Here is a 24542-nt window from a genome sequence, read left to right as displayed (position 1 = left end):
TAACTAGTACGGCTGAGGGACGCCACACAGCGGGACCTGCGGATATGGGAGGAGGACTACCGCAAGGCACGGCTAGAGACTCCGCACTTCAAAGCGATGTTTGAATACATCCACGCGAAGAATGAGCGGATCCGGCGAGGAAAGCCAGTTTGCAATTCGCCGGCGGCAGAGGAGGCAAAATCTGCCTCTAGACTACCGTGTCTACACCGAAGATGAAGACGACTACGAGCCGACCCCGGCGTTTGTCAATGTAAAAAAAAAAAAAAAAAAAAAAATCATATAAATTAGATTTTTTACTTTGCGATATATTAAAAAAAAAGCGATTTTTATTTAATATACATTGGAGTTTTATTGGTAATGTCTTAATAGTTAGATTCCCAAAATTGAACTGTCTTTACAATTGCATTATTCTTATAACTATGGCTTTTATCGGTGACAGCGACGCTAGCAGCGAAAGTGGACTTCGATCAGAAGATTTCGATTGGTCGAATTGGTGGCCTGATGGGTGGGTTGTCAGGCTGCATCTTTTGTTTATTAAATTGGATTGGTCAAAGCTTTTATGCTGATGAATGGTTTCTCATGCTGGACCCTTTGTTAAAAAGTTTACCTCTTATTTATGTCCACTGTCGTCAGTAAGGGCGTGTGAAATGTTTATAATGAGGGGACTGTTGATAACAGGCGTGGGAAATGTTTATGTCTAACGGGAAATGTTTGTGTCTGATAATTTGAATAACTCCTATAGTAGGCTCTGAAATGTTATGTTTGACAAATGAATTAATGGGTATCTCGGGATATACAGGTTGGGTGTTATGTTTGACAAATGAAGTAATGGGTATCTCGGGATATACAGGCTGGGTGTTAGGCTTGATGTCTGGAGTATTTGGTAATACGTCACTCGCCCCTCCTTCAGAACATTCAACATCCTTGTTGAATCTAACAAAAATTTCTTTTTTGTTGGCTAGGCGCCTATAGGTAAATATGATGTATATAGTGATGGTTAAACCTATAATTATTAAAATTGTGAATACAATCCACTTGTAAACTGTTTCTTGCTTTTCTTGATAACTAATTGATTTCTTAATTTTTAACAATGGAATTGGTTCATATAATAATACATTCGTGCTAGATAATATAATTTTATATTCGTTTATAATTTTTGAAGTAGTAAATTTTATGTTTCTTATTTCTAAAGTGCATTGACTTAATTGTATTATGTTGTTTCCCTTTATCGTTTTGTTGAATATTTCACGATCTTGTTTAACTTGTGTTTTGCTTAAATTATAAGTTATAATGATGTTCGGTTCAATATATTTTATAGATTCATTTTCTGATATAAACGTGTGTTGACAATTCGCTAGTTGATTAGTAAGAATTTGAGTGATACATTGATCAGTGATTATAAATTTTTGGTCTAAACTTGGTGTATTTTCTAAATAAAAAACAATGTTTTTATCAGTTACAAAATATTCAAAATTATCATTTATGTCAATTTGTCGGCCTATATTATCTGGGTATTTTATAATTCTATATTTTTGGGTTTCCTTAAATGAAGTTGGTATATGAACTAAAATAAAGTGTCTTTAGTCTGGCTACTTATCCAAGCTGAAGTTTTGATTGATAAAAGTTTTTCTTCGTCTATATCATCCAACTCTTCATGTTTTAATATTTTAGGATTGAATATTCCTATTCTTGTTAATTGTAATCCCATTTGTAAATCTTCAATATACTCAAGGAAAATGTTTAATGAATATCTAAAATGTGTAATGCCTCCATTTCTTCTTCATCTTTCATAAGTCTTTTTATGTCTTCGGATTGCTTATTTATTACTGTAACTATTTCATTAAAATTTTTTTTTCAATTACTTGATCTTGTAAATTTTCTAATTTATCTTCTAGCTCTTTTTTATCGTCTTCTGTTAATGTCCCAAATAAGTATTTATAAGCAGTTCCTACAATATTAATTAATGTTTTAGTTGTTTTAGTGCTAAGGCAATATCTGGTACGTAATTAAACTTGTTTTCGTATTTCATAAACTCCTGGTATGTTTCTAATATTTTTGTTTGATTAATCTGTATCATATGATGTTCGTAACTTAAAGGTATTTTTACAATCCCTGTGTTCAGAAGTAAATAACCGTTATTTGAAGTGATAGGTGTAATACTAATTTGTTGAGCTGTTGTCGATGTTACATTCGTCCACGTCATTATCAAGATAATTTTCAAGATCAGAGTCAGTATTGTCAGATTCCCTGTAATGATTAGAGAGATTTTGCGCTTAAGCTTTTTTAAATTTACTTATTTTTACTTACCCCTATTAGTTTCTTGCCAATGCTTTTCGTCTTTCTGTTCTATTGCTCCTGTCTTTTTTAATGGGTTTACTAATTTCGCTTTACGTTAATTTCTTTTTCAACTTTGGTATATCTAAGATCCACTTAATGTTCCTCGCGATTTTGATTAATTTTATCTATTTTATGTTCTTTTTGTTTTTCCATATTTTTACTCGGTTCCATACCATAAAGAAAGATTTGAGCAGAGGTTTTACCAGTGGCATCATGGGTTATTTCGTGATTGTAGACATACGTTGCTTTTTCTATATTCATTAATTTGTCTTCAGCATCTGAGAGTGTATTTATGATTCTAAGTTTTTCTTTAATTGTTTTATGAACCCTTTCTATGTCAGCTATACCATTTTTACTACTAGTGATGTCAATATTAATATTTTCTTTCTGTAGCCAATTTTGTAAAGATTTCGATACTAGGCCGGGATCTTGATCCATTTTAATAGTTTTCGGTTTACCTATCATACAAAAAATTTTTGAGTAATGCTTTTTTACTTTCAATCCAGTCTGTGGCTTTTGTTTCTATAATGGAACTGAATTTTGAATGAATGTCAATACATGTCAAAAATTTACGTTGGTCAATAAAATAATAGTCAATAACATATTTATCACGAATATTTTGAGTTTCAGGAGTCTTTTCAAAAGGGAGTGCACTTTTCTGTGCTCTGCTTTGCATAAATTACAGGGTTCGCATTTATTTATAATGTTTTGAATAAGTTTTTGTGCGTCTGGGAAATAATATTTAGTTTTAAAATCGTCATACGTCTTTTTAATGCCTTGGTGTATCGTCTTTTCGTGTATTTCTAATATTTTTTCGTGGAAGTCTGCATATGTGGACAATTTGGGAAGTATTACTGAAGTTTCATTAATTTTGTACCAGTGTTTGGTTAATTAAATCCATATAGGCTCGTTGATAGATAGCAAAGTCTTCGTCATTATTAATGAACATAACTAAATTGTGTCCACATATGAATTTATAATTATATCTTTTGATAAACGGTCAGTCATGTCACTGTAAATTATTTTGTTAATAGTTTTGTTAAAGTAGTGAGTAAGTTCGTTAGTGTCTTTATTTCCTTTTTCAAATATCAGTTGGTGATTAAAAACGTTAATAGGTCGTTCAGTGATCTGTATGCAATTGCCATTATCTTCTTGTGCACTATGCACTGTTGCTGCAGTAGTTTGTAATTCATCATCATTTTGAAAAACTTCTTCAAAGTTATTATCTTTAGTTTCCTTTTTTGTAATTTTTGATAAAGCATCTGCTACGTGATTCACTTTTCCTTTAATGTATTTTATTTCATAAACAAACTCTCTAAGTTTAATTTTCCAACGTTGTAACTTCATATTAGGTTCTTTTATATTATGTAACCAAACAAGCGGTTTATGGTCTGAGCATATTTTAAAACTTCTTCCAAAAAGATAAGGGCGGAAATATTTGGTTGCCCATACTATAGCTAGTAATTCTTTTTCAATAGCTGCGTAATTCAACTCATGTTCATTTAAAGTTCTACTGGCGAAACAAATAGGTTTACCTTCTTGTGATAAAACAGCACCTAATGCATAATTGCTTGCATCTGTAGTTAAATCAAAATTTTTTTGAAATCCGGATATGTGAGAATTGGGTCATTACTTATTAGAGTTTTTAATTTTTCAAATGCTTCGTTATAAGTAAGATCTTTAACATTTATTTTGGGTCCTTTATTTAAACAAAGAGTCATTGGTTTTGCGATTTTTGCGAAGTCTTTTATGAATTTGCGATAAAATCCGCAAAGGTTTAAAAACGATTTTATTTGTTTCGGAGAGTTTGGAATTTTAAAATCTTGAATAGCTTGAATCTTATTTGGATTTGCTTTGATTCCTTCAGTTGTAATTATGTGTCCTAAAAATTCAGTTTCTCGTTTCATAAACTCACATTTATCTAATTGCAGTTTAAGATTTGATTTGCGAAGACGTTCGAATACTTTTCTAAGAGATTGGATATGCTCTTGCAAAGAGGTTGAAATATGACAATATCGTCCAAAAACACAAGACAATGGGTACCTATTATGTCGTATAAATATTATTCATGCAACGCTGAAATGTCGCGGGGGCATTTTTTAGACCAAATGGCATCCTAGTATACTCATAGTGACCTTTCTTGGTGGAGAATGCAGTTCTTTGTATAGATAATGGGTCTATTTCAATTTGATGGAATCCTTTAGCTAGGTCTAATGTTGTAAAGTATTGACATTTACCTAATTTATCTAATATTTCATCCATGTTTGGAATAGGAAATTTGTCATTTATGGTTATTTCATTGAGTCCTCTGTAATCAATGGCCATATGAAATTCGGGAATGCCCGATGCCATCCTCTTCTTTGGTACCATTACAATAGGACTACAATAAGGAGATTTTGATTTTCTGATAATACCTTGATTTATCATTTCCTCAATTTGTTTTTCTACTTCTGTGTCGTAAATGTACGGATAACTATATGGTCTCCTATAAATCGGTTCTTCATGTTTCGTTGTACGGATAACTATATGGTCTCCTATAAATCGGTTCTTCATGTTTTTATTATGTGTTTGATTTCGTTCGTGAAAGTCAATTGTCACCTTCGTGATACTGAATATCAAAATACTTGGACATTAAATAATGAAGTTCAGTTTTTTCTTCATTATTTAAGTGATCGTCTCTTAAATAATTATTTGTTAAGTCTGTTTGCATGGCATAAATATATTCGTCATCGTTTGTTATACTGGAAAAGGTTTGATTACGTTCCTCTGTTATATTATCATTGGAAATTCGTAATTATTTAGAATAATAGTGTTTCTCATGAAATCAATTTTGGCTGAGGTTTCTTTTAGAATTTTTCTTCCTATAAAACATCATAATGATTTGAAAAATTAAAAAAAAAAATGTTTGCTTGGATGAAAATAATTTTGGGATGCTAAATATATATTTTTCTAAAGTTACAGATTCTCCTATCGTTTGGACTTTTGTCAAATATTTTTAGTTGGATATTTCAAAAAGTTTTCGTTATCAAATTTATGCTTGAGCCTGTATCCATAAGACAGAGGCATAGTTTGTTATCAATTTTAATTTTTATTGCGGTGGTGTTTCTTCCGAGGCTGTTGTCTGAAAATTTTCATTTGTGTCCATTGGCTCAGTTCTACGTTGTTGACCTGAGTCTGAGGTTCGGGCACGTTTTTGGGGAATATTAGTACTTTGAGTAGTCTGGGCATTTTGTACTTGATTATTTTGAAAAGATCTAGGATAATATTGATTGCCAGAAGAATTATTATTATAGCTGCTATTATTACCCCAGTCCTATTTGAGTCGAACTTGTTTTGTCTCTGTTGATTGTTGTTATATCGATTTGGTAATTATTATTTTGAATTCTTTCTCCTTGACTATTATCTGACTGATTATTTGGGTTAAATTTTCTTGCTGATCTAAAGTGTGTATATTCGTCGTCATCATTAGAGTTTTGGGATGTATACGAGCGGTTATTTAAAGGTTTATCTACAAACAATCCTACAGCTTGGGCAGCTTGTTTTAATTTAAGAGGAGTTGATATATCAAATTTGCTCAACGTAATATATGTTTGTACTGGCAATTTTTCGCGAATCACTTCAGCTAATGTATCATTTAAGTTCTTGAAACTAAAACCGTGTTTGATGGATTGTTATCTAAGCTGAGTTTACAACATATTCTACTTGTTTGTTCTTCTAATTCTTCGACAAATCTACGTAAATTATTTTTATATTTAGTCATCTGCTTAAGTTGCAGAAGAAAATGGTTCATGGCCACGTCTGTAAGAAGTTGTGTTGCTTTTGCGGCTGTGGCTGCGGCTGATGCTGATGGCATTTCCATTTTTTTAAGTTTAATAAAATTTTTTTTTTACACGAAATATATCAGTTATTAGATTTATTATCGCTGAATTTAGACATTAGAAATCCTCATTCGTGATTTGACTAATGTTGTTGTTTTATTTTCACAATATTTAAGTAAGTTCGTTTTGCGGATACAAATAAATTTATTTTCACAAAGTGATTTTTTTGAAGTCCCTTTTAGGTAGTCACTCGCGAGGATATTACTTGTATCCTACCGGCTGCGCCAATTAGATTTTTCACTTTGCGATATATTAAAAAAAAAGAGATTTTTATTTTAATATACAGTGGAGTTTTATTGGTAATGTCTTAATAGTTAGATTCCCAAAATTGAACTGTCTTTACAATTGCATTATTCTATATATATATATATCATATCTTATCAAATAAATAAAAACAAAAAAAAAAATACAATGGCCCGGATATCTCAGACAATAGAGCGTGAGACTCCTAAATCCCAGGGTATGGGTTGAGGCCACACGATAGGGCAATAACAACCTAATTACAATCGCTCCTCGTAGGCTTTTTGCGAGTGCATTCCATGCTGAATCAGCATCGACGACCCTCGAGAAAGAAATAAAACAAGAAAGAAATAGATACAATAACCAGAGACAGAAGACGCCGAAATTGGCCAATACCAGCAACGGAATTGTTCAGAGTGAGCAAATCATGAGAACATACAGCAGGCAATAGGTATACGCAGCAATTAAAATGAAACCTAGCAGAATCTAGAAGTGGGCTATTAAGCCAGAAAAAGGGGAAATGCTTTACCTAAGTGGGAACACTTAGATGACCCGTAAGCAATACCACTGTTTTAAAAGAGCCTCCACCTCCATCGAGCAGAGACAGTCCAAGATAATTGCGAATCGGGCAGTTATAGTCCAAGATAATTGAGAATCGGGAGCCGAGACAGAAACGACCACGGAACCCGCGTTAAGTCCCTCTACTGGCAAAAACAGTAATCGCGGAGGACCTATCCGAGTGATAGAATTTAGAACCCGATAGAAATATAACTTATATATCAAGGGATCTACAACCTCGAAGGCATCCGACAACACGGCAAACGTGGTGAACAACGTCGAATTGTAGACCACAAGAGGGCATAACCAAAGTCTACAATGTTTTTTGCCTCATTACTGGACTCTTGATCCTTATGTTGATTCTGAACTTCCTCCGGATGTACAAGCGATCTGTGCAGAGTCGTCGGGACCACGGACACGAGCTGGAGAAAATTATAGCTGCCACCGCCAATTGGCCAGAAAGGAGCCAGCACTAACATATCAACCCGTTCAAAAATAACAATTACTTCATTATTATTATTTCAATTTCGGCAAAACAATCAACAACACCCATCAATAATAAACAAACAATTAAATGCATGCCAAAGACCAGAGTTTTTATTTGTAATTGGAACCACCAGAAGAAACCTCAGCTAGAAGTGCTACCGTCAACCGTCGCGAGTGCCGTTTTCACTCTCTCTAAATAAAGCGAATAACTTTTTTCATCTGTTTGTGAAATAAGACAAACATCGCGCAATTGCCAAAGAACTGACAATTAACAATTTTTTTATATAAATTAATAAAACACTTTAGTAATAATGTTAAGTGAATTTGCACTAATATAAATATATTTATGCATATGTGTATAATTAATTTTCCAAGCCCAGAATACCACAATGAGAGCTTTCGTCGATGGAAATAAAAAGGGGTAAGTGAGTTGTGTTCGACTTACTTTCAAGCAAAAGTATATCTATATATATTTATACATATGCGTATATACCTAGATCTATGTGCAACTAAACATTTAGATATATATCTTATCCTCATACATTAAATTTAACGTCCTGTAAGATCCATATATTATTTTTATAAATTACCTCATAAATATTATTCTTAAAAATTTATTCATTCTCAACAGTTTTATTATATATATATTTCCCAATTTAAGTAATTTGGCGCCCTAATTTACTCTTTACATATATATAATACGGTCTTTTAATTTAAGGCGCCTTGACTTGAAATTATTAATATACATGTTATCAAATAATTTAGTATCTAGTTGGGCTAGTCAAATGTTTCTAAGAGAGACTTTCTCTCTTTCTCTGCCTCTCAGTTAAAATTAGAAATTCCGTTATCCTATCTCTGTGAATACAAAGGCTATTTTTTAGGTATAGGAAAAGTACAGGTGTTTTTGGTGACCGAAATCTTGGGATACAGAACCTTGCACACTGAACATTTCGGTGAAACCCATGGCATGACTGATATAAAGCTTTAAGGCTTAGAGATTAGTTTGCATAGAAACGGACGGACAGACGGACATGGCTCTTTTTTATTTATTTTTCCGATCTGGATACAGAACCATGCACACTGAACATTTCGGTGAAACCCATGTCCCATCCTATCTATGTGCATACAAAGGCTATTTTTTAGGTATAGGAAAATAACATTTACTTTACTACTAATTATTTCAATATCGGCACTATAATACTCGTCTGAACAATTAATAACACACATCAATAATAAATGAACAATTAAATACAAGCAAAAGACCAACGTTTTTATATGTAATTGGAACCACCACGAGAAACCACTGCTAGAAGTGCTACCGTCAATCATCGCGAGTGCCGTTTTTCACTCTTCCCTTCCCTGCAATTCGTATCGCAATAAGCGTATACTTTTTTTTTTTGTTTGTGAAAAATGAACAACATTGCTCTATTCTAGGAAATGTCAATTAACATAATTTTTTTTTATATATATTAATTCAACAATTATTAATAATTTTAAGTGAATTTGCACTAATATATATATATTTATGCATATTTGTATAATTTATTTTCCAAACCCAGAATACCACAATGAAGCGTGGCTTTCATCAAAACCAAACCACTTAACTTTAAGTTGATTCTTTCGTTTCTTTAAAATTTTCTCTACTAAAAATGCATTAGGGTCTTTTACTCGTTGAAGTTCCGGTTCATAAAATGATCCATTAATAGGTTCACTCTTATAATCCTCCAAGACATATGTTACAGGATAAGTTGCCTTTACTTTTATTATTTTGAATACCTCAGCCGTAAAATTGGGTTCTTATCCTCTCATAAATACACCCTTATATTTACTTATTCGAACGTAATCACCCACTGAAAATTTGTGTTTTGGAAATATCTTGGGCATATTATAAACTGATTTTAATATGAATTCTTCATTTTTAGGGCATACATCCACAGGATTCATTTTTATTGTTCTGTGGAATGAATTATTATATTCATACACAAGATCTTTGATTTTCTGTATCCATATATATTTTCCCTGCATACTAAACATTTTCCACATTTTATTTTTTAATGTTCTATTAAATCGTTCACATATAGAAGCCTTTAAATGTGTGTAGGTATGATAATGATTTATTTGTTTTTGTTTCATCAAATTTTCAAATTTAGAATTAAAAAATTCTTTTCCTTGATCTGATTGAATATTTTTTGGCGTAATTTTAGCTGTATTAAATATAGTTTTCATTGCATCCACTACATCCTGTGCAGACTTTGATTTTGTTACCGTACTGGTTTATTACTATAACATACTGCTTATCAGATTTCCGAAATCTAAAGTTACATTTAATAGTAGACATGATTGGGTGATCAATAATTGTAACGGGCATTAAGAAATCGTATTGATCAAGTTTTAGTTGAATATACTCCTTGTATGTAAGAAGTTGCATCCATTGATCTTTTTCAAATCCAACGAAATAATTTTTACTTTGTTGCATCCAGATCATTGGTACGAATTTTCGTGATGTTGACAGCCCGCATTTCAACTTTAAATTTTGTACTACATAGTACTCGAACCCGAAAATGACTTCATGATCCTGATTCTTTCGGGGTTTTTATTGCTTTTAACTTGACACATGTCCATAGTGGTTGAGCTCTATTTTAAAACTGTTAGTTTGAATCAATCCGACCGCTATATAAAGGGAAGTGTTCAGACAGTTCTACACTCAGTTGATTAAAAAATCTCATCCCACCATGAACACCGTAGATCGAAGTTCAAGCGTAATAGTTGATTTCCAATATTTACTCGGAAACAACAAACAAATTTTTGTAAAGGAACTTGCATTCATGCAAGCCGGAACAGTGATTCCTCATTTTTTTTTATTTCCAACCACCATTTAATGTAAAGGAATTGGATAATGAAACAATTAAACAGCAACACTTAAATCGACAGAATATTAATGGATTGGATTGGTCAGCTGGAGATGTACCATATACCTGTTTAGAAGAAATACTCACTCCCCTAAATAAGTATAGTTCAGTTATTGTCCGTAGTGAAATTAAAAAACATTTCTATCTAAGTATTTATCAACTACAATTGTTGATATTGATATTGGAACAAGCTTAACTCAACTACCGAATTTTTCACCAATTGTAAAATTCACAAGAAAAAGTTACCACTTCGATGTTCATTAAATAATCTGTTTAAGCTTTTTGTAATCTTAGAACATTCCAACTATGAAGTATATTGTAATGCTAAAATATATGGTTAACCATCAGTAATAAAATTATCACTGAACTAAGAGGCTGTCTTTATCAATGGATTCCTTCAAGGGCCTGTTTGGGATTGACCCCCGCAAAAAGGGTTATACTCAACTCATTTATTGTAATTATTGTGGATCTGATTCTCATTTCGAAAAGAACTGCGCTAAAAAAACGTGATCAGAAAAATCTAAATAAACACATATTGTAATTCAAGGATAATTTTTATGAAAATAAAAATGTTCACTCAATTTATACATCCCTTCACAATGTTAATTTGTGGACCTTCAGGATCTGGAAAAACAATCTTTCTCGAAAATCTAATAGACAAAAAGAATGATTTGCTAAATGTTTCAGTAGATCGAATTATTTTGTGTTATGGAGAGGAGAGTGCTAAACCTAATTTTAATAACGTAGAATATCATAAAGGAGTTCCCGAAATAATTGACAATGAGAATAAGGAACCTATTCTTTTAATATTGGATGACTTGATGATGGGGGCATTTAATAAAAGTGTATGTGAACTGTTTACGAAAGGATCACATCATAGAAATTTATCAGTAGTAGTCTTAACTCAAAATATATTTCATAAATCATCGCATACCAGAGATATTTCACTAAACACAAAATACATAGTTGTTTTTAAAAATCCTCGTGATAAACTTCAATTTCAATGTTTAGCCAGACAAATTTATCCAGAAAACCCGTCAGAACTTTTCAGAATATATAAAGAAGTAACAGAACAACCTCATGGATATTTACTAATTGATCTCACCCAAGGAATCAACGATCTCTTAAGATTTAGAACTGACATTTTTAATTTAAAATTTACAGTGTGTTATTCAGATGAAAATGGTTTACAAAAAGAACCTAGATCGCTTGAAAGCGAACAAACATTTATTGTATGTACTCAAAAAGGCTAACAATAAACTACGTAAGGCAATTATAAGTAATAGTGATAGTGAGTTGGTAAAAACATTAGTAGAGATCGTATTAAACACATTACACGGAAATCATAAGCTTACGAAAATCCATTTAACTGCACTCAAAAAGTATAAAAAAGTATTACGATATTTATCCTGTCCAAAGCGTTCTTTAAATTCTAAGAGAAAAGTTCTATTTCAAAAAGGTGGTTTCTTGCCAATTCTAATAAATTCATTGCTTTCTGGAATTTTTGGGAAAATTTTGAGTCATGTTTAAAAATAAACATAATTTAAACAAAGTAATTTTAATGAACCCCATCACTTATCAGAAATTGGTTAACGAAAATATTTTAAACGATCTGCGAATAAGTAATTTCGATAAATGGATAAAAATTCGCCAAGAATTGTCTTATTACCAAAATAAAAAACGAAATAAATCATGGCATGGACAAAATGATCAAAAGACACCCTAGTTCTTCGGGGACTAAATTTAAATTTGATGAATCACTTCCAAAAAAGGTTGAATATCCTGACTTACCATCTGAAAGCGAAGATGAAGATTTTAAGTCGAATAGAAAAAATACTTTATTGGATAACAAACGAAAAATAAGTGAAACTTCCTTTTTAGATACTAATGAAAATATCAAGAAGATGGCAGTGACAAAAGTGAAGCTTAATGATAAACAACGCAAATTAAGAGTAAATTTAAAAAAATTAAAGCGGGAACATCTCCATTTCAAAATCTAAAATATGTAATAGGACGTGAAAAATTAAGTAGATCGGTTAGAACTAGAAATCCAGTACAAATAGGAAAAAAACAAACTTAATTGGACTTCATACCAATAATTGCCATATTTAATTCTAAAAATGGGTTATTTACATGAGTTTTGTATCACCTTACTCAGTAATGATTCACTAAATGTATTTCCTGATAATGTTAAATGTGCATTTACTAATATTGTAAATATTCCTGAAGATATGAATGATGATTGGGAAGTTGGAATTACAGATATTTATCTAAATAATTATATCAAACATGCATCAGATAAAGAAATAAATACTTCTAAAGATATAGAAAACCCCGAAGCAGAATTTATAAGTTTAGTAAATGCTGAAACATTTAGATATACTAATGTACCCATTGAATCAAAAACACCTGAACTTGGATTAATTTTATTTACACCGATATAATCAAACCGAGAATTGTTGGGAGTAAAAGACCCCGTTGTCTTCGTGTTTTACATTATAATGGAAAAGAAAAAAATATTCAGTTCAAAAATATTGAATATTACCCGTTAGACATCTGGTCACCAAACGAGATCTCAATTTTAATTACAGATTCAAATGGATATAAGGTACCGTTTGAAACATCGGTAGTCCCAATATTTACTACTCTTCACTTTAGAAGAAGGAAAAGATTTATACTATAAATAATACTTCCTTGATTATAAGTAACTCTGAATAAAAATAGTCACCATGGTGAAATCTTATCATCAATATTATTTAAATCAGTCTGGTGGAGGATTATTAAGTAATATAGGAAGTCTTTATATATCACATCGAATAGTTCAACAAGGGCGAGGAATCGGGAACTTTTTTAGCGGTCTTTTTTACTACATAAAACCACTTTTTCTTTCAGGTTTAAATGCTATAAAAGATCAAGCCACTGAAACTGGAAAAGCTGTAATTAATGATCTCGGGAGAAAACCATTACGAAATATTGTTCAAGAACAAAGTAAAATTGCTTTACAAAATCTGTCAATTAAAGCAATTGATAAAATGACTCGCTTCCAAAATGGTATCGGAAAACGGAATAAAAAGCGTAGTGCAAGGAAAAAAAGACTTCATTCAACGTCCAAAACCCCGCAAAAAAGAAACAAGTTATCAAGAAAATTAAATATAAGCGATATATTCTCTAAGACACAATGAGTAACCATATTGAATGTATGAAAAGTGAATTGGATTTGTTTGCTCCGCACCCTACACAAAGCTCTATTTTAAGAACTGAAGAAGTATCATACAATCCAATTGCAATATTAGATAGTGCTTCTTCAATCGAATTTGTTTGTTTGGGTAACGGTGAAACATATAGAGATTTATCAAGTGTTTATATACGACTTGTAGTACAATTAAGAAAAAATGACAACAGTGCCATCGAAAGAAATACCGTGGGTGTAGTAAACAATATTCTACATTCCATTTTTCGAAGTTCTTCAGTTTATTTAAATAACATATTGGTATCACAGAGTGATAATAACTACCATTATAGAGCATATTTGCAGACAGTTTTAAATTACGGTAGTGATGCCTCTGAAAGTCACTTATCAGCTCAAGGTTATTATCCAAATTTTGGACGAATAACTGCGGGTCAATATGTTTATCCCACAACAAATGATACCCTAAAAAATATATTCAAAAATAGTAATAAGGTTGAACTATTTGGTAAAGTTCACGGAGATATTTTTAATCAACCTAAACTGCTCGTAAACAATGTTGATTTAAGGATTAATTTCAATATTGAGAAAACTGCATTTTATTTAATGGAAAATGAATCGGAATCAAATCTAAAGATATTAGAAGCTCAACTTTTCATGAATCATATAACTATCAACCCCAGCATACTATTAGCTCATCATCATGTATTACAAACCAAAATGCTATATACCCATTTAACAAAGTCGAAGTAAAGTCTTTTACAATATACCCAGGAAACAATACTTTATCAATAGATAACGCAGTTATCGGTCAGCTACCAAATTTTTTAGCATTTTGTATGGTAAAAAACCGTTCATACTCAGGAAATCGTAGTTTGGATCCATTCGATTTCGAACATTTTAAAATTCAACGATTTAATCTTTTGGTAAATGGAGTTCAAGTTCCTTCTCAAGCCTTAGAGTTTGATTACTCGAATGCTGAAAACGCACAAAGTGCAAGAGGTATAATATGCTATTTAGAGGAACTGGAATAAAACATTACGATCGAGGACTGCAAATTACAAAGGAAATGTTTGATAAAAATAGTTTTATATTAGCCTTTGACTTAACTGCTGATCATTCAAACTCAACGGTTTGCTCGAATTTAATATCTCAAGGAACTATTAGGATTGAAGGTCGATTTTCAGTACCACTTGCTGAAGCAGTGACTTGTTTAGTTTATTGTGAATACGATTCAATGATAGATATTGATAAGAATCGAAATATCCGAGTTCTTCTTTAAATATGAATACATTACAAATACATAATTTACTGTCTAAGAATGCATATACAAAATCTATATTTAAAGGAGTTTTCCCATCAGATCAACTACCAACAACTATTTTAAAGTTTCCAGCGCTAATTATTGCAAACACTGATACTTCAACCCAACCAGGAACTCATTGGATTGCATTCCATTTCAAAAGTAATAGATCCGCAGAATTTTTTGATTCATATGGCCAATATCCCCAAAAAAAGAGTTCCTTACATTTTTAAGAAAAAATTCGGTTAAATATTTGTTTAATAAACAACAACTTCAAGGCTATTTTTCAAACATTTGTGGTCATTATTGTATACTATACGGTCTGTTTAAATGTAAAAAAAAATCATTGAACTGCTTCCTAAAAAATTTTAAGCGAAATGACTTTTTTATAACGATAAGTTAATTCTGCAAATGTTTAAGAAATATTTTAAAAAATAAAAAGACAAGTAATTTTTAATTAAAATCAATTAAGATTATTTATTGTTTCGGATCTATACAGTCTCTGATTCAACTTATAATATTTAAACATAATATTAAGGGCTTCGTCTTGTAATATAGGGAGTCTATGACATTGGCATGTGTCTGGTCCAACCTCTGCATCATCATCACTCCAGGGACAAAGCTTGTAGTGAAATCCAAATTTTGAGTGAATTAACTCTTTTTCAGCCAAATCCTCCAGTGTAATGCGTAAATAATCCAGTCTAGTAACGTGCTCCTCGAAAATCATATCCTCGAACTGAATCAAAAACAACTGAATTTGTTTAGCCAGCATTTTTGTTTTGTTGGGTTTTAATATGATTTCAATCCTTTAGATTGAGAACCAGACTGATTTTTAAAAGAGAATCTTTGGGGTTTATATGAGGAAATTCTCACTATATACTTTATTTATTTAAAGACAAAAATTCAATGTTTGCAGGACTGTATTTGTTCATATCTTTCCCCTTATATACAAGATGAGAAATACCATTCTCTTTTAATTTCTTAAAGGGTGTCTTAGTGGAAAACTTGGGTTATATGCTCGTTGTCCTTGTCTGTTAAATAAAGAGCTATTTTATTTCCATATGGTGTTTTCTTTAGTTTACATCCAATGATTTTATATTCAAATCCAATACATAGATTTTCAATTTTTGTATAACCAATCAGAGGTCTTAACTCATTTAGGGTGGATATGAAGTCCTGAAGATCATATTATATTATATAAACATTTAAACACATACCATTTTGAAGTGGGATTGTAGGAATTGATTATTTTCTGGTAAATGCCGAATGTGTACTAATTTACTTACAGAAATTATTCTGTAGCCCTTTATACTCTCGAAGACCTTATTTACAACGAAAATAGTATATAAATATATACTATATACAAATATATATATATTTTGTACAATAGTATATAAATATATACAATATTCAAATATATATTATGGACAAAAGTATATAAACACATATATTCAAATTTCAATTCATAATCATATTTAAAGGTCATGTTCATCTGATATTCCTCAGTTCATTATAGAATCGGAATGGAAGCGTTTATTTGTGAGTTGTGTGTTTACCCGAAAACCTTTTCTACTCGTAATGGTTTAAAACACCATACCTTGAAAATACACAACTTCAGCTATCCAAAATCGAAATCGTGTTATTATCAATGTGGTTTTTGTCCTGAAATAAAAAAATTCTGGCTGCGACACAATTTGTATATGCATACACTACTGAAGCATAACTTCCATCTTAAAGAAAACATCAAATTTACGTACGAACATTCTAATGAACCGAACATAACTACATGTTAAATTCGAAGTATTCCAAGATATTTAAAATAAATAAAAAGATTTTTTTAATATTGACTTTTTAATGATTTATTTATTTATTTTTATTGTTTACAAAGTTCTTGATTCCAACTATCATTAAGTAAATCTAAATAAGGATTTGGCTCAGCATCTTCCACTCCATCAAATACGCTGTCATCGTCAGGGAAGTCCGGTATGGTTTCCACCTCTATTGGTTGTCCAAAGGCTGTAAGCATCCAGGCGAACGATTCTTCTTCCACATTCCGTCGTAATTAGGAGACCAAATACTCCTGGGAGCTCATACCGATAGGATTTTCATCCAATTCTAAGTTTTGCAGGTCCTCAGGTATTTCTTGTGTTGATGTAATGGCCGGATAAAATGCGCGCTGAATATTCATATCAAGATCGGCAGCTGCATCAACATCGTGAACTAACATCTCAGTGATGTCATCAACGAAGATCACGGAAATATCTGATGTGTTCATGATGATGTTTACAAATTGAAATGAATATTGTAATGGATGTGGATGCACCACATTTTATATAAGGATATATGTAAGCACAGTTTTCAAAGGGATCCTGTCAAATTGATCCCCATATAGTCAAGACGCAACCCGAAATAAATGACTCTTAGATGACGCTTTACGAGCTAAGCCGCGCATACTGAGACATAGATGGCGCTTTGGCTGTTTGGCGGGTTGCATATATCCTTACTCGCCCCTGGCGGCGAAAAAGTGAACTAATGTAAAATTCTGGACTGTAAAATAGTCGTTTGAACAGGTTAACCGCTGAAACTGTTTTTGATTCTGTTGAGATCAGGAGCTGATTTTAAAATATGTTAAGTAACAGCCTAGAATTTTTGTTTCACATTACATAACATTTAATCCGGTAGCGCAGGCGCTGTATTTGTACCGGTAGAGCGCTGGAGTTGATTTAAAAATATGATTAATAACAAACAACATTTTTTCTTAATAATTTTAACTATGTAAGAATATGATAAAAATTTAAAATCGTCAGTTAATTTTTATGAATAATAAATATTTTAAAATTTTATTTAGACAGTTTAAATTGTTTAAGAATAATATTATTATAATATATAATTAAAATATATAATTAATAAATATAATATATAATTACGGTCTTTTAATTTAAGGCGCTCTGACTTGAAATTACTAATATACATGTTATAAAATAATTTAGTATCTAGTTGAGCTAGTCAAATGTTTCTAAGAGAGACTTTCTCTCTTTCTCTGCCTCTCAGCCGTCAGGATAGTTTCTAGTTAAAATTAGAAATTCCGTTATCCTATCTATGTGTATACAAAGGCTATTATTTAGGTAAAGGGAAAAGTACCTGTGTTTTTGGTGACCGAAATCTTGGGATACAGAACCATGCACACTGAACATTGCTGTGAAACCCATGGCATTACTGAATCCCTTTTCAACCCCAATAAAATTAAAGGCCGAATGCATTAGTTGTAGCTACTTTTGTGTACCTCTTACATCCTGAATCATACAGGCTGTCTATGGGGAAAAAAACCAAAATGCCAACCTTTAGTTTAGAAATATAAATTAAACGCACGATAGGTTCAATTGAAATTATTTCTTAATTTTATTAGCTCTGCTCGGAGTTGCAGAGATTTTGTATAAAGCTTGCCAAAAGCTTGACTTCAAATTTGTGTACATGTTTTCGCTGTATCTCAGCTGAATAGATAACGCGACAAATGTAGCGAGATAAGAAAAACGAAGAACAAAGCTGCATAACAGCCCTGCGTTTGCAGCGCACACCTATGAGCATTTGACTAGTTGCTGTCGGTCTGCTCTAAACATACTCCCCCCGTTGGAAGAGGCACGGATCAAACCAAATGGGATTCGATGGGAAGAGCGGCTAGTTTAGTGACGGCCCTTTTGGTAAGACCTGTAGCTGTCCGGACCACAGCTACTCTGACGACGCCGTCCTTTCCGGGTATGACTTCATGGATGCACCCAAGCTGCCATTTCATCGGTGGGAGGTTGTCCTCCTGAAGCAATACAACACGACCGATTTGGATGTCCGCCATTTGCTTCGTTCTTGCAACAGGGACAAATACTCTCTGCTCCATCTTTTCCAGAAGTGCTGCTGCATTTGTGTTATTGTTTGCCAACTGCTTAACCGGCCTTCGCGAAGATGAGTAACGTCAGGCTCAGGAAACCTTGTGTAGCTGGAACGTTTGAGGAAATGCGCTGGCTTTAGCACCTCAAAATTTTCAGCGTTTTCTGAAATTGGACAAAGCGGACGGGAGTTAAGAATGGCAGAAATTTCATATGCAAGAGTTCTTAATTCATCAATTGAAGTGAAATTTTGCCGATTTTACAGTTTGTCGCATTATCACTCCAAATAGTAATAGTAGAATCTTCTCAAACCTGCAATGAAAGAATCAGTTGTGAGATCCTGGACGACTTCCAAGTGCGCAGCCTTTGTCGAAAAGCAGACAAAGACGGCGACGTAGCACTTGTGGGGTGCTTTGTTCCGGGCCTCTGACTTGTGATAGATCGGTCCACAATAGTCCACTCCTGTGGTGTGAAAAGCTGGGTTAGGCTGAACTTGATCTGCTGGCAGGCACCCATCACGTGTTCCCAAGCCACAGGCTTCATCCGAAAGCATCTGACGCATTTGTTGATGACGCTAGCCACGAACTTTCGGCCTCCATGTGGCCAATACCTTTGCCGTAAAGCAGCGAGCAACGCCTGTGGCCCTGCGTGGAAGTATTTCTCATGATAATAGACGATAATCGCTCTGGAGACCGGATGATCCCTGGGTAATAATATCGGATGCTTAGCCTCGTAGTTCAAGCTCGCATTTTGAAGCCTTCCACCAAAAAGGAAGTAAACCCTCAGAGCTAAGTATTGGCCTCAGAGAAATCAACTTTCTCTTCGGAGGACAAGGCTTGCCTTGGCTAAGAACCTCATACTCCACCGCTATGTGAACTTGTTGAATGCTCCTTAGAAGCAGAACGGTTCCGAAGCTGATCTCGTCATCGGTAAGATACACGATTGAAGGTAATGATTTGGCTCTGCAATTTGAAATGAATCGATAAATGTACGCGAAAACACGCTGCAACTTGTCGAATGAGTTGAGAGACTTGCAGTTGATAGATATGTCAGTGCCAACGGTTCCAATTAGCGCCGTGGAACGCCGTTCCGGAAGGTTCTTTACTGCATCTAATAGGGAGGGCCAGTTCGACGCTCCTTTCAGTAGAAATGGAGGTCCACTTGCCCAAAGGGAGTGCTCCAGCAATTCTTTGGGGGTACATCCGCGCGATACCACATCCGCCGGATTCAAGTCTGTTGAAACATGATGCCAAGCCATTCCTTTCGTCATTTCCTGGATTCCCGCGATTGTATTAGAAACAAATACCTTGAACACCCTCGGAGGCTGCCGAATCCAAGGCAACACAATAGACGAGTCCGACCAGCAGTGAAAGCTTCAATCAAAACCTATGGTTTCCTTAACGATTACGATAAGCTCAGCCAATAAACACGCTGCTGAAAGTTCTAATCTTGGTATTGTTAAAGCTTTTAAGGGAGCTACTTTAGACTTGGCGCAGAGTAGATGTGCTTCAGCGTTGCCATTGGCCTCCGACCGCAAACATAAGCACGCGCCGTAAGCTGCTGTGCTAGCATCACAGAATTAATTGGCATTAAAACCTTTCACAAACTTGCTTTGTTGAAAATTTCTTCTGTACACCTTTTGGCCAACAGTAAATGACACTTCTTGGCTTCTCATATTATACAATTTTTCATTCCGACGTTGCTGTTGCCTCATAGCTTTCACTCCATCTCCCCTAAACATATTGACTGAATCATTTCGATTGATTTGATAGCCCGATCCTCTAACAGATCCAGTTCTCTTAGTAGTTTATATGTAGATCCTTCTGTAATCATATGCTGACCGAAAACTAGGCGATAAGGTGTGTTGTTAAAAGCTGAATGCCAACTAGATCTAAGTGAACAGCATATGCTACTAAGTTTGACATCCCAATTGGATTGATCCGGATGAACATAAGCTTTGATTCCAGCGATAATGCTACGGTTAACCCTCTCTGACGCTTTACCTTGAGGGGCATGAACAGCGGTATAAGCATGCTGTATGCCTTACTTTTTTGGATTTAAATTGTAGTCCGTTGTCGGACACGATAACTTCAGGTATTCCAAAGCAATGAAATAAATCTTCCTCTAGATATTTTAGAATAGCTTCGGCTGTGAAGTTTTTAACTGGCCTTAGGAATGGAAACTTTGTAAAGTGATCAAGTACCACAAAAATTCCTACGTATCCTGATTTTGATCGAGGATAAGGGCCTAGGTAGTCAATATATAGTTTCTGAAACAACCTCTGGGTTTCATCTGTTTTAGCCAGAGGTGGTCTAAGAAAATAATTTGCAAGCTTAGTGGTTTTGCACACTGCACAATTGTTGACGTAATCTTTAACATAATTAACTAAATTTGGCCAAAAATAGTGTCGTCTAATCCTTTCTAGTGTCTTATTAATCCCACAATGCGAGGCTAACGGACTATCGTGATCTTTTTGTAAAGCAACCGAAATTAGTTCTTGTGGCAGCTCTGAAACTGCTTTTCAGCTTGCATTAGCTTTGCTCTTAGTTCTTGATATGGATCTATGGAGTTTTCGATTTCTAAACTAGATAAATTCCCGGTAAACGTCCGCGATAACACATCGAGAACTACGTTCCTAATACCCTTTCTGTGCTGAATGGTAAAACTATATCCTTGTAGCTTGAGTGCCCATCTCGCTAAGCGGCTACTTAGATCGGATTACGACATCAGCCACTTTAGTGAAGCGTGGTCGGTTATTACCGTAAAGGTATGTCCTTCTAAGTATGCTCGAAATTTTTGTATGCTCAGAATGGCCGCTAAGCATTCTTTTTCCGTACAACTATAACATAAAGATCCCTTAGAAACAATACAAATATTTAAAAAAAAAATGTTTTTAATTTAACTTTTTTGGTTTGTAATATTTTTTAGAAATTCTTTTTGACTATTGTGGTAGGCGCTTATCAACTCTTTATTCTAACACGTCTTAATGGTACCACTCGCTCACATTCAAAGTTTCAGAATGACCTCTCAGAGAGATCCTCTTCCAGTTCATGTTACTTAACAAGGTTTAACATAACTTAACATTAGTATCGTATATTGGTGTTGTATAATTATTTGAATTGTGTAAGTATCGGTATAATAATATATGTGTGTAAGTGTGTGTTTGAGCCTACTACACTATTTAATAGTTTGACAGTTCAGAACTACGCTTTTAATTTTATTAAAATCAACTCGAATAATTGAGCTGCAAATCATCATAGCTTCAATGGCTTTAAACATATACGCCAGTTAATTATAAATTTAATGTTGTCAAGAATATAAAATTTCTTTTCTTTGTTTTAAACATAAATTAAAATATACTTTTCTTATACAGCGTTTAAAAAAAATGTTCCCTAGAGTTAAGAAAATAGTGAGTATTATCATTTTTGAACTTTATTATTAGAACTTTAAAAATGTTGCTTTCTTATACTTTCTTATCACTTTCTTTTATTTATTTCCTAACGATTTTATAACTTTTTTTTATTGAAATTAAATCTCAATATGATCAACATAGTAATTTTTCCAATTTTGTTGAATTAGGAATTCTTTTAAGGCTAACATATCTTAATTTAAATTTTTTCAGCGTTTTATTAAAATTTACCATTAAGTTAAATATTTTGTAATTTATATCATTTTTTGAACTTAAATACATAATAGATTTATGTTTTTAAACATTTTTAACAAAATATAACCCCAGTTGCAAATTATCACTTTCATACATTTTTTTCAAACAATTTTATGATTTATTTTTATCAAAATTCAATCTCAATATGATCAATTAATTTTTAATAATTAATTTTTTTATTTAAATTAAATGAAAGTACAATTCGAACCTTCAGAACTTAGAACATAATAGAAACCATATCGAAGGCCTTGATGCAACCACGACTGGAAAACTGGAATGATCACCTTCAGGCAGTATACTGGCCTGCCGATCAACAGGAGCACTATCACATATGGTATCAGAAAAGCTCCTCCCACGTTCTCCAGAGCACAGAAGGGAAAGCGCCAGACATTGCCCAGACCCACGGACAAAGCGATGCAGGAGAATAGGAACTCCACCCCCTTTCCCCACTGATCCCGCTGGCAAGAAGACTTGAACTTCACTTTGCAGTTTATGGTGATCTTTTTAAATTACAGGATCGTTTAGGCAAATTCAATATGTATTTGATCTAGGAACATTCATATCTTCTCCTTCGGCGCTGTACATAAATAAACTAATGTCCTTTTCTGGATCCTTGGGCTTCATCCATGCTACGCCTAAGCTTTTGGTACTCTGCAGCATCACCCATATTTGCGGATTAGAGTAATTGAATTACTCAATATGAAAGAAATGCAGGCAGAAAAGCTCAGGTGCATCCAGAATAAATGCCTGTAAAAATAGCTCAGTTTATATAGGTCAGTTTCTCAAGTTCAAAGTTACATGATATTCACACAGAGCCGGAAAAAGGGATCGACCAAATCAGCTTCTTGTGCTGCATCTCCAAGGCTCGCACCTTGTTCAAATCGATGCGATTTTTCCTTTCTAGAGGACGGCTGGAATACTGAGGCTCAGGAAACAGATTAAATTTTTCAAATCGGGAATTGAGTCTGCAGCTACTCACCAGCTTATGTCGTCGACTTAGCCCTTGGGCGCGGCAAACATTAGTCCGCTTGACAGAGTCCTTGTCCACTTCAGGTTTACGTTCATCATCGCCCACTGTATTCTCGGAGGCTAGAAGCAAAAGCAAGGAACACGCACTGGCACTGGTTACTGCCTCGGGCCACTCCGAACTGGGGAAGTGTTTCTCTTCGGGTCACCCGCCAGCCTGCGGATAGGTATACATTTGGTCGGGATTGATCTGGGTCTGCGCATGGTCGGGATGCGACTGGGACTGGTATCGCGACTGGTGGGTTCGGAGCCACGATAAAAAGGCTTTGCCTCGGGTGGAAGAAAGAGCCTATGGAAAATGTTTAGCATTTACAAGTACCACGGTAAAATGATTCACCGCAATGGGTGCGGGCTTTTCAACTTTTCCCTCGGACCTCAGCTTTGAGGCCTTATTACCTATCAAAGAAATCAGAGGTCCATTAGCCATACCTCAATACCGAAATTCAAATCTTACCACGAACTGGAACCGACATGATGCTATTTTGCTGTAGAAAAAGAGTTGAATATGTAATCGATTATATTTGGATCAACAAAACGAAAAAATATAAAAAAAAAATTTGGCCTTTATGATTCAAGATGTAAGAGGTATAAAAATACTTTGTTCTGAACTGCTTCGACTTTTGAAGTATACTGAATGATAAGGCGTAACCTACTATAAATATAACTTTTACCACTGTACCCGGTGTTTTCCAGCACTATCAACTAACGCGAAGCTTTGGATGAAACGGAAGGTCTGTGGGCCAAAAATTGCATTCAGCTTCTGTTCGTGCGATTTCCGACTAAGTTCTCAGTTCTAATGGGGTTTTAGATAATATTTGGTACAAGATGCGTCAATATTAGCGACTACGAGTACCCAAAACATTCTAAAATATTGAATAATTATTTAAAATTATCAGTTAAAGAAAGGGCAGTGTCATATGAAATGTTCAAGTAAAATGGGACTTACAATGCCAGTGTAGTATTTAAGATAAGACCTAAATGTGCTTTTGATGATTTAATCCATGGGATTTTTTTTTGTCACCATTATGGGGGCTGTTATTTTGCTTAAGACAGTCGGCGCTTTTCAATTAAATTTA

At 33.7% G+C, this 24542-nt stretch overlaps 1 long non-coding RNA gene across 2 annotated transcripts; it reads right to left on the bottom strand.

Annotated features, from left to right (window-relative positions):
* Nucleotides 1-22910: 22910 nt before the first annotated feature.
* LOC128265975 (uncharacterized) lies at nucleotides 22911-24077 on the bottom strand. Of its 2 annotated transcripts, none has more exons than XR_008268990.1 (4): nucleotides 23921-24077; nucleotides 23420-23862; nucleotides 23239-23359; nucleotides 22911-23187 (listed from the first exon to the last, which is right to left on the bottom strand). It is a non-coding gene; the product is annotated as an uncharacterized LOC128265975 (long non-coding RNA). The 2 variants fall into 2 exon arrangements; XR_008268989.1 differs by having other exon boundaries at nucleotides 22913-23187; nucleotides 23250-23359.
* Between the last annotated feature and the right edge of the window lie 465 nt (nucleotides 24078-24542).

This window comes from Drosophila gunungcola, unplaced genomic scaffold (genome assembly GCF_025200985.1).
Source record: "Drosophila gunungcola strain Sukarami unplaced genomic scaffold, Dgunungcola_SK_2 000198F, whole genome shotgun sequence".
NCBI classification, from domain to species: Eukaryota; Metazoa; Arthropoda; class Insecta; order Diptera; family Drosophilidae; genus Drosophila; species Drosophila gunungcola.
The sequence above is the reverse complement of the archived record's forward strand: the minus strand, read 5'-3'. Positions and strand labels throughout refer to the sequence as shown.